The sequence below is a fragment of the Arachis ipaensis genome, chromosome B5 (genome assembly GCF_059453495.1).
Source record: "Arachis ipaensis isolate K30076 ecotype BB chromosome B5, ASM5945349v1, whole genome shotgun sequence".
Classification (NCBI taxonomy): domain Eukaryota; kingdom Viridiplantae; phylum Streptophyta; class Magnoliopsida; order Fabales; family Fabaceae; genus Arachis; species Arachis ipaensis.
This window is the reverse complement of record NC_142440.1, coordinates 97,154,814-97,164,962: the sequence shown is the minus strand read 5'-3', so window position 1 is coordinate 97,164,962 and position 10,149 is coordinate 97,154,814. Positions and strand designations below refer to the sequence as shown.

The following is a 10,149-nucleotide window of genomic DNA, read 5'->3' as shown; positions in this document are numbered from 1 at the left end:
GAGAAGCTCCCCATAAGTCCAACTTAAGGACAATAAACAAAAGTGCTAGGTGGGAGACACCCCACCATGGTAACTTCTTTTCATTTATCTTTTTGTACATATTGGTAGAATTAGTTTAAACTCTTGTTTTGATTGTTTTAATGAGTCTAATTGGTAGTTTAGTATGTTAAATAAGGTTTTATGGTATTTTGGTAGCTGTTTGGAGGTTTAGAATGCTTGGATTGGTGCAAAAACATAGCAAAAGTTTTTGAAAAACAGAGCACCATCCACGCGTACGCGCACTGCGTGCGTACGCGTGCATCAAGCGTTTTGGACCATCCACGCGAGCGCGCCATACATGCGTACGCGTGGATTGAGAAGTTCCAACCTCCATACATTTTCCAGAGAGTTGTGCCTGCGCCGCGCCAACGTTGTGCCTTTGGCACAAACCTATTTGCGCGCTCGCGCACATGACGCGTACGCGTCACTCTCGAAATAAGCCATCCGCGCGCGCGCGGCATGCGCGCGTACGCGCGGATTTCCTTCCTTCACCACATTTCTTTTCTTCTCCTCTTTCTATTTCTTTCCTTCTCCTTTCTCCTACCCCTCATCCAACACTTCCAAACACCATTGACAACCATTTATTTTAGTTAACAAATTAGTTAGTTAGTTAGTTGATTAGTTAGTTTTAGTTTAGTTTTCATTTTATTTTCTCTCTTTTCATCATAAGTGTTGGAGTATTGACTTTGTTTACTATACATTGCTATATCCCTTATTGCCTAAATGCTATTTTAGCATGAATGTTTTTAGATAATCTTTGTTGGATTCTATGATTGAGGTTATATTTTGTTACTTGGTTTTGAGTTCTTCATGCTTACCTTTTGAAAAAATACCAAGTGATGAGAATTGCCTTCGAGCTCGTAGCTCTTCTTGAATTGCATGATTTGGCCACCATGTGATTTGAACCCTATTCTTTGATTAGGCAATCTCTTGACATTGGATGTTGAGCATTTATCTTAATGCATTGTGCTTCATGATCATATGCATCCATATGCTTTTAGCTTGAATGCTCTCATGCTTCTTTAATGCCTGTTTTACCTTACAAGTTTACTTAAAGCATCTCAAGCACACTAGGATGAGTGATGTACATGCTTCTTTTGTGACATAACTTTTTTATGCTAATGTGTGTTCTAAAAGGCGCCTAATTTAGAACTCATATCCCTATTCTCCTAATGTCACACTAATTCACTCACTCAATTCTAGTGATTAATACCTCATTCCAACAATGTATGCTTCCTTGTTTTTGTGTTCTCTCATCTTATGGTGTTATATTTTTGTTTTTCATAAATAATTCACCGCAAGCAAAATTGGAAGCAAGAGAAAGAACACACAGCAATCCGGAGAGTCGCCGTACCCCCTTGCTCATCTTTGAGTGCACCGAGGACGGTGCAAACTTTTAAGTGTGGGGAGGTCGTCCGACCAATCGGCAATCTTGGGTGACAAATTTCTAACTCCAATACTTTTGCATTTCATTCTAGGATTTTAGGATTTTTACTTGCATTTTCTTATTTTTGCATATGCATACACAATAAGCTTAGTCAAAATAATGAGAATTTTTCAAGATTTCTATCTATAGGGCATGTCAATTGATTTGAGTGAAAACTTTTCATAGAACTTGCTTGAATTATATATATATATATATATATATATATATATATATTGTGGAACATGATTTTTGAGCTAAGAACAAAAGCAAGTGAGATTTGAGCCTAATGGTGTGGTTACATCTTATAACCACTTATTTTTCCTTCTTGTGTGCATTATTCTCTTTCTATGATTGTAATCTTTGATTTGTTTGATTCTTTATGTCCATTATTTTGTGTATTCATGCATTTATGTGATTGAGGCCATCATTTCATTTAGCTCACTTACCCAAATAGCCTACCTTTTATCTTCCATTGTTAGCCAAATTTGAGCCTACGATTAACCCACTTGTTCTTAATTTAGCACATTACAAGCCTTAAAGCGAAAAACAATAAATGTCCTTATTTGGATCTTTGATTAGCTTAGGCTAGAGTGTGTGTATCATTCAAGTGTGGGAACCTTGGGACATTGGGTGAATAAAAGGGTAGTTTTGTATTATTATTGTAAATATTGGGAATTGGGTACATGCTCATGTATTGATTAAATGTATAGACCTTATGCATTGGTACTCTTGTATACAGTTTGAAAGAAAGAAAAAATGAGAAAAACAAAAAAAAATATATGAAAAGTATAGAAAAAAATGGAAAAAGAAAGAAAACGAAAAAGAAAGAAATAAAAAGGGGGACAAAATGCCCCAAGGTAAAGCTCAATAAGATCAATGCATATGAGTTGTGAAATGAAAAGAAAATGCATGAGTATGTGAAAAGGTGAAAAATGGGTAGTTAGATTAGAACTTAATTGTATAGGATGTCATAGGTTAGGTGGGAAGTTTAAGCTTATCAAAGATTCAAATTTCAAGCTCACTTGACCAAATATGCATCCTACCTTGACCCTAGCCCCATTACAACCAATGAAAAGACCTCATGATACTTGTATGCATGCATGAAATAAATGTTGATTGTTAGAAGAAAAACAAATCTTGGAAAGCATGAAATAGAGGAGAATTGAGTGAATCAACCCTAAACACTTGAGCGAATAGAGTGCAAACACATCCGGTGAGGGTTCGATGCTCAATTACATGTTTTCACCTATGATCATCATTCTTCATGCAAGTTTGTGAAAATATTTAATAACTCAATTCAATTGTGGATTAGAATTGCTAGTCCTTAGCCCTTGTGCATATATGTTTCTTGGGAATTGATTTATTTTGACCAAGCACTTGCATTCATTTAGATAGTTGCATATAGGTAGATTGCATTTAGTTAGTTTCCATTGAATAAATGCCATACCCTTACTTCATTCTTGGTTTAAGCATGAGGACATGCTTGGTTTAAGTGTGGGGAGGTTGACAAACCCCAATTTGACGGTTTGTTTTGTATTGATTTTGGGGGATTTTATCACCTTTTACCCATATTTATTCAAGAAATAGCATGGTTTTGTATATTCTCCTTTAATTGTGCTTGAATGTGAAAACATGCTTTTTAGGACTCAAAATAGCTAAATTTAATTCACCTTGATTCTATTAGATGCCTTGATATGTTTGTTAAGTGATTTAAGGTTTAGGAGGCAAAGATTGGATCAAGGGAATGAAGAAAGAAAGCATGAAAAGTTGGAGAACTCATGAAGAAATGGAAGAACCGGAAAGCTGTCAAGCCGACCTCTTCGCACTTAATCGGCCATAACTTGAGCTACAGAGGTCCAAATGATGCGGTTCCAATTGGGTTGGAAAGCTAACATCCGGGGCTTCAAAACGATATAAGATTTGCTATGGTTGAACCGCTCATGATGACGCGTACGCGCATAGTACGTGCACGCGCCGTTGCTGCCACCTGGTTCACTTAAAGCAAAACGTGGCCAGCGAATTCTGAAGCCTTGTGGGCCCAATCCAACTCATTTCTGATGCTATTTAACCCAAGGAGTGAAGAGGGAAACATGTGTTAGTTATCAATTAGTTTAGTTTAGCTTTGTAGTTAGTTTCTAGAGAGAGAAACTCTCTCTTCTCTCTAGGATTAGGATTAGATTAGTTCTTAGATCTAGATCTATTTCTTCTTATTCTCTCTTCTAATTTTCGTTCCTCTCCTCTATTGCACTTGTAGGATTCTTCTTCTAATGTAATTCCTTTGTTTGTAGTTTGTGAATTCTCTTTTGTAGATCTACATTTCTCCTTCAATGCAATTGGTAAGTTCTTTGTTGTTTCATGATTGATTTAGTTTTCTATTGTGGACCTCTTGCCTTTGTAGTTAGATCTCTCTTTAATTCTTGCAAATTTATGTGTTCACTTGTATTGCACTCTATGTTTTTGATGAAATGTCTCTTATAGCTATTAGTTAGATTTTGTTCCTCTTGGCCTAGGTAGAGTAATTAGTGACACTTGAGTTATCTAATTCCTTTGTTGATTGATAATTGGAGAGATTGCTAATTGGTTTGGAGTGCACTAAAGCTAGTCTTTCCTTGGGAGTTGGCTAGGACTTGTGGCTCAAGTCAATTCATCCACTTGACTTTCCTTTCTTTAGTAAGGGTTAACTAAGTGGTAGCAATGAACAATTCTCATCACAATTGAGAAGGATAACTAGGATAGGACTTCTAGTTCTCATATCTTGTCAAGAGCTTTGTTAGTTGTTAGTTTATTTTCTTTGCCATTTATATTTCTTGTTCAAAAGCTTAAAACCCCAAATATAATTCACAACCAATAACAAGACACTTCATTACAATTCCTAGGGAGAACGACCCGAGGTTCCAATACTTCGGTTTATAAATTTAGGGGTTTATTACTTGTGACAAACAATCTTTTGTATGAAAGGATTATTGCTTGGTTTAGAAACTATACTTGCAACGAGAATTCATTTGTGAATTCTAAACCGTCAAAAATCCATTCGTCAATACATAAATGCCACAGACACATAATTGGGTGAACCTTTTCAGATTGTGACTCAGCTTTGCTAAAGTCCCCAATTAGAGGTGTCCAGGGTTCTTAAGCACACTCTTTTTTTTTGCTTTGGACCTTGACTTTAACCGCTCAGTCTCAAGTTTTCACTTTACACCTATACGCCACAAGCACATGGTTAGGGACAGCTCGGTTTAGCCGCTTAGGCCAGGATTGTATTCCTTTAGGCCCTCCTATCCACTGATGCTCAAAGCCTTGGGATCCTTTTTATTTACCCTTGCCTTTTGGTTTTAAGGGTTATTGGCTTTTTGCTCTTGCCTCTTGGTTTTAAGAGCTTTTGGCTTTTTCTGCTTGCTTTTTCTTTTTCTTTTTATTTTTTTTCGCCTATTTTTTTTTCTGCAAGCTTTGTTCTTTGCTGCTTTTTCTTGCTTCAAGAATCATTTTTATGATTTTTCAGATTATCAAATAACATGTCTCCTAGTCATCATTCTTTCAAGAGCCAACATATTTAATATTCTTAAACAACAACTTCAAAAGACATATGCACTGTTCAAGCATACATTCAGAAAACAAGAAGCATTGTCACCACATCAATATAATTAAACTAAGTTCAAGGATAAATTCGAAACTCAAGTACTTCTTGTTCTCTTGAATTAAAACATTTTTCATTTAAGAGAGGTGATGGATTCATAGGACATTCATAACTTTAAGACATAGTTACTAACTACTAATGATCATGTAATGAAGACACAAACATGGATAAGCACATAACATAGAAAACGAAAAATAGAAGAAATAAGAACAAGGAATGAATCCACCTTAGTGATGGTGGCGTTTCCTTCTTGAGGAACCAATGATGTCCTTGAGCTCTTCTATGTCTCTTCCTTGTCTTTGTTGCTCCTCCCTCATTGCTTTTTGATCTTCTCTTATTTCATGAAGGATGATGGAGTGCTCTTGATGTTCCACCCTTAGTTGTCCCATATTGAAACTCAATTCTTCTAGGGAGGTGTTGATTTGCTCCCAATAGTTTTGTGGAGGAAAGTGCATTTGAGGCATCTCCGGGATCTCATGGTGATGAGCTTCATACGCCTCTTGAGCTCCATGAATGGGCTCTCTTGCTTGCTCCATCTTTTTCTTAGTGATGGGCTTGTCCTCTTTAATGAGGATATCTCCCTCTATGTCAATCCCAGCCGAATTGCATAGGTTTCAAATGAGGTGAGGAAAGGCTAACCTTGCCATAGTGGAGGACTTGTCAGCCACCTTGTAGAGTTCTTGAGGTATAATCTCATGAACTTCCACCTCTTCTCCAATCATGATGCTATGGATCATGATGGCCCGGTCTATAGTAACTTCAGACCGGTTGCTAGTGGGAATGATTGAGCATTGAATGAACTCCAACCATCCTCTAGCTACAGGCTTAAGGTCCAGTCTTCTTAGTTGAACCGGTTTTCCTTTGGAGTCAATCTTCCATTGAGCTCCTTCTACACATATGTCCATGAGGACTTGGTCCAACCTTTGATCAAAGTTGACTCTCCTTGTGTAGGGGCGTGCGTTCTCTTCCATATTTGGCAAGTTGAACGCCAACCTCATATTTTCCGGACTAAAATCTAAGTATTTCCCCCGAACCATTGTAACATAGTTCTTTGGATTCGGGTTCTTACTTTGATCATGGTTCTTGGTGATCCATGCATTGGCATAGAACTCTTGAACCATTTGGATGTCGACTTGTTGGATGGGATTTGTTAGAACTTCCCAACCTCTTCTTTGAATTTCATGTCGGATCTCCGGATACTCATTTCTTTTGAGTTTGAAATGGACCTCAGGGATCACCTTCTTCTTGGCCACAACATCATAGAAGTGGTCTTGATGAGCTTTGGAGATGAATCTTTCCATCTCCCATGACTCGGATGTGGAAGCTTTTGTCTTCCCTTTCCCCTTTCTAGAGGATTCTCTGGTCTTAGGTTCCATCAATGGTAATGGAAAAACAAAAAGCTTATGCTTTTACCACACCAAACTTAGAATTTTGCTCGCCCTCGAGCAAGAGAAGAAATAATAGATGAAGAAGAAGAAAAAAAAATGGAGGAGAGGGAGAAGGGGTTGTGTTTCGGCCAAGAAGAGAAGAGAGGGTTGTGTTGTGTGAAAATGAGGAAGAATTGAAGGCTTTATATAGGGGAGGGAGGGGGTTAAGTTTCGGCCATGTAGGGTGGGTTTGGGTGGGAAATTGATTTTGAATTTTGAAGGTAGGTGGAGTTTATGAGGTAGGTTTATGGGGAAGAGTGGATGGATGTGAGTGGTGAAGAGGTGATGAGGAACAGGGATTGAGGTGATTGGTGAAGGGTTTTGGGGAAGAGTGTTTATGGGATTGTGTGAAAGAGAGGTGAGAAGAACTGAGTGGAGGTAGGTGGGGATCCTGTGGGGTCTACAGATCCTGAGATGATCCTGTGGGGTCCACAGATCCTGAGATGATCCTGTGGGGTCCACAGATCCTGAGGTGTTCAAGGAATTACAACCTTGCACCAAATTAGGCATGTAAAATGCCCTTGCACACAACTCTGGGCGTTCAGCGCCAGGTTGGTGCCCATTTTGGGCGTTCAACGCCCATTTACTGGCCATTTCTGGCGTTGAACGCCAGAACCATGCTTGTTCTGGGCGTTCAGCGCCAGCTCCTCTCCAAGGTGCATTTCTGGCGTTCAGCACCCAGATGATGCCCATTTTGGGCGTTCAGCGCCCAGACACTGCCCATTTTGGGCGTTCAGCGCCAAAACCATGCTCTGTTCTGGCGTTGAACGCCAGGCAGATGCTTCCTCCAGGGTGTGATTTTTCTTCTGCTGTTTTTGATTCCGTTTTCAATTTCTATATTTATTTTGTGACTCCACATGATCATGAACCTATAAAGACATATAACTAAGAAAAATATTGTTAGATAAATAAAAATTAGGCTACCTCCCAACAAGCGCTTCTTTAATGTCAGTAGCTTAACAGTGGGCTCTCATGGAGCCTCACAGATGTTCAGAGCTTTGTTGAGACTCTCCAACACCAAACTTAGAGTTTGGATATGGGAGTTCAACACCAAACTTAGAGTTTGGTTGTGACCTCCCAACGCCAAACTTAGAGTTTGACTGTGGGGGCTTTGTTTGACTCTGCTTTGAGAGAAGCTTTTTATGCTTCATCTCCATGGATGCAGAGAGAGATCCTTGAGTTGTAAACACAAGGTTGTCCTCATTCAATTGAAGGATTAATTCTCCTCTGTCCACATCAATCACAGCTCTTGCTGTGGCTAGGAAAGGTCTTCCTAGGATGATGGATTCATCCTCTTCCTTTCCAGTATCTAGGACTATGAAATCAGCAGGGATGTAAAGGCCTTCAACCTTTACTAACACGTCCTCTACTTGTCCATAAGCCTATTTTCTTGAATTGTCTGCCATCTCTAATGAGGTTTTAGCAGCTTGCACCCCATAGATTCCCAGTTTCTCTATTACAGAGAGGGGCATGAGGTTTATTCCTGAACCAAGGTCACAGAGAGCCTTAAAGATCATTGTGCCTATGGTACAAGGTATTATGAACTTTCCAGGATCCTGTCTCTTCTGAGGCAATGTCAGTTGATCCAGATCACTTAGTTCATTGGTGAACAAGGGAGGCTCATCTTCCCAAGTTTCAATACCAAATAATTTGGCATTCAGCTTCATGATTGCACCAAGAAACTTGGCAGTTTGCTCTTTAGTAACATCCTCATTCTCTTCAGAAGAGGAATACTCATCATAGCTCATGAATGGCATAAGGAGGTTCAATGGAATCTCTATGGTCTCTAGATGAGCCTCAGAGTCCTTTGGTTCCTCAGAGGGAAACTCCTTATTGATCACTGGACGTCCCAGGAGGTCTTCCTCCTTGAGATTCACGTCCTCTCCTTCCCTTACAGGTTCGGCCATGGTGCTTATGTCAATGGCCTTGCACTCTCCTTTTAGATTCTCTTCTGTATTGCTTGGGAGAGTACTAGGAGGGATTTCAGTGATCCTTTTACTCAGCTGGCCCACTTGTGCTTCCAAATTTCTAATGGAAGACCTTGTTTCATTCATGAAACTCACAGTGGCCTTAGATAGATCAGAGACTAAATTTGCTAAATTAGAAGTATTTTGTTCAAAGTTCTCTGTCTGTTGCTGAGTGGATGATGGAAAAGGTTTATTATTGTTAAACCTGTTTCTTCCACCATTATTAAAGCCTTGTTGAGGCTTTTGATCCTTCCATGAGAAATTTGGATGATTTCTCCATGATGAGTTATAGGTGTTTCCATAAGGTTCACCTAAGTAATTCACCTCTGCTATTGCAGGGTTCTCAGGATCATAAGCTTCTTCTGCATAAGAAGCCTCTTGAGTACTGTTGGATGCGGCTTGCATTCCATTCAGACTCTGAGAAATCATATTGACTTGCTGAGTCAATATTTTGTTCTGAGCCAATATGGCATTCAGAGTATCAACTTAAAGAACTCCCTTCTTCGTAGGCGTCCCATTACACACAGGATTCCTCTCAGAAGTGTACATGAACTGGTTATTAGCAACCATGTCAATGAGTTCTTGAGCTTCTGCAGGCATTTTCTTTAGGTGAATGGATCCACCTGCAGAAGTATCCAATGACATCTTTGATAGTTCAGATAAACCATCATAGAATATATCCAGGATGGTCCATTCTGAAAGCATGTCAGAAGGACACTTTTTGGTCAGCTGCTTGTATCTTTCCCAAGCTTCATAGAGGGATTCACCTTCTTTCTGTTTGAAGGTTTGAACATCCACTCTAAGCTTGCTCAGCTTTTGAGGAGGAAAGAACTTGGCTAAGAAAGCCATGACCAGCTTATCCCAAGAGTTCAGGCTGTCTCTGGGTTGAGAGTCCAACCAGATTCTAGCTCTGTCTCTTACAGCAAATGGGAAAAGCATGAGCCTGTAGACTTCAGGATCTACTCCATTAGTCTTAACAGTATCACAGATCTGCAAGAATTCATTTAAGAACTGAAAAGGATCTTCAGATGGAAGTCCATGAAACTTGCAGTTCTGCTGCATCAGAGAAACTAATTGAGGTTTCAGCTCAAAGTTGTTTGCTCCAATGGCAGGAATGGAGATGCTTCTTCCATGTAAATTGGAATTAGGTGCAGTAAAGTCACCAAGCATCCTCCTTGCATTATTGTTGTTGGGTTCGGCTGCCATCTCCTTTACTTGTTCGAAATTTTCAATAAGGTTGTCTCTGGATTGTTGTAATTTAGCTTCTCTTAGTTTCCTCTTCAGAGTCCTTTCAGGTTCTGGATCAGCTTCAACAAGAATGCCTTTTTCCTTGTCCCTGCTTATAAGAAAAAGAAGAGAACAAGAAAAGAAGAGGAATCCTCTATGTCACAGTAAAGAGGTTCCTTATTGTTAGTAGAAGAAAAGAAGAAGAGAAAAATCTGAACTTAGAAAGAGAGAGAGAGGGTTCGGATTTTTGGTGGGTGAGGGAGAGATGTTAGTAGATGAATAAATAAATAGAATAAGATGAGAGAGGGAAAATTTCGAAAATAATTTTTTAAAAAGAGTTAGTGATTTTTGAAAATAGTTTTTGAAAAAGGTTAGTAATTTCCGAAAATTAGGATTTAAAAATTGAAATAATTAGTTAATTAAAAGGAA

The 10,149-nt window shown here is 39.0% G+C and overlaps 1 non-coding gene across 1 annotated transcript; it reads left to right on the top strand.

The window, feature by feature from the left end:
- The first annotated feature begins 9,192 nt into the window (after positions 1–9,192).
- LOC148565080 (small nucleolar RNA R71) lies at positions 9,193–9,300 on the top strand. Its single transcript, XR_015884577.1, has one exon. It is a non-coding gene; the product is annotated as a small nucleolar RNA R71 (small nucleolar RNA).
- Positions 9,301–10,149: the final 849 nt, after the last annotated feature.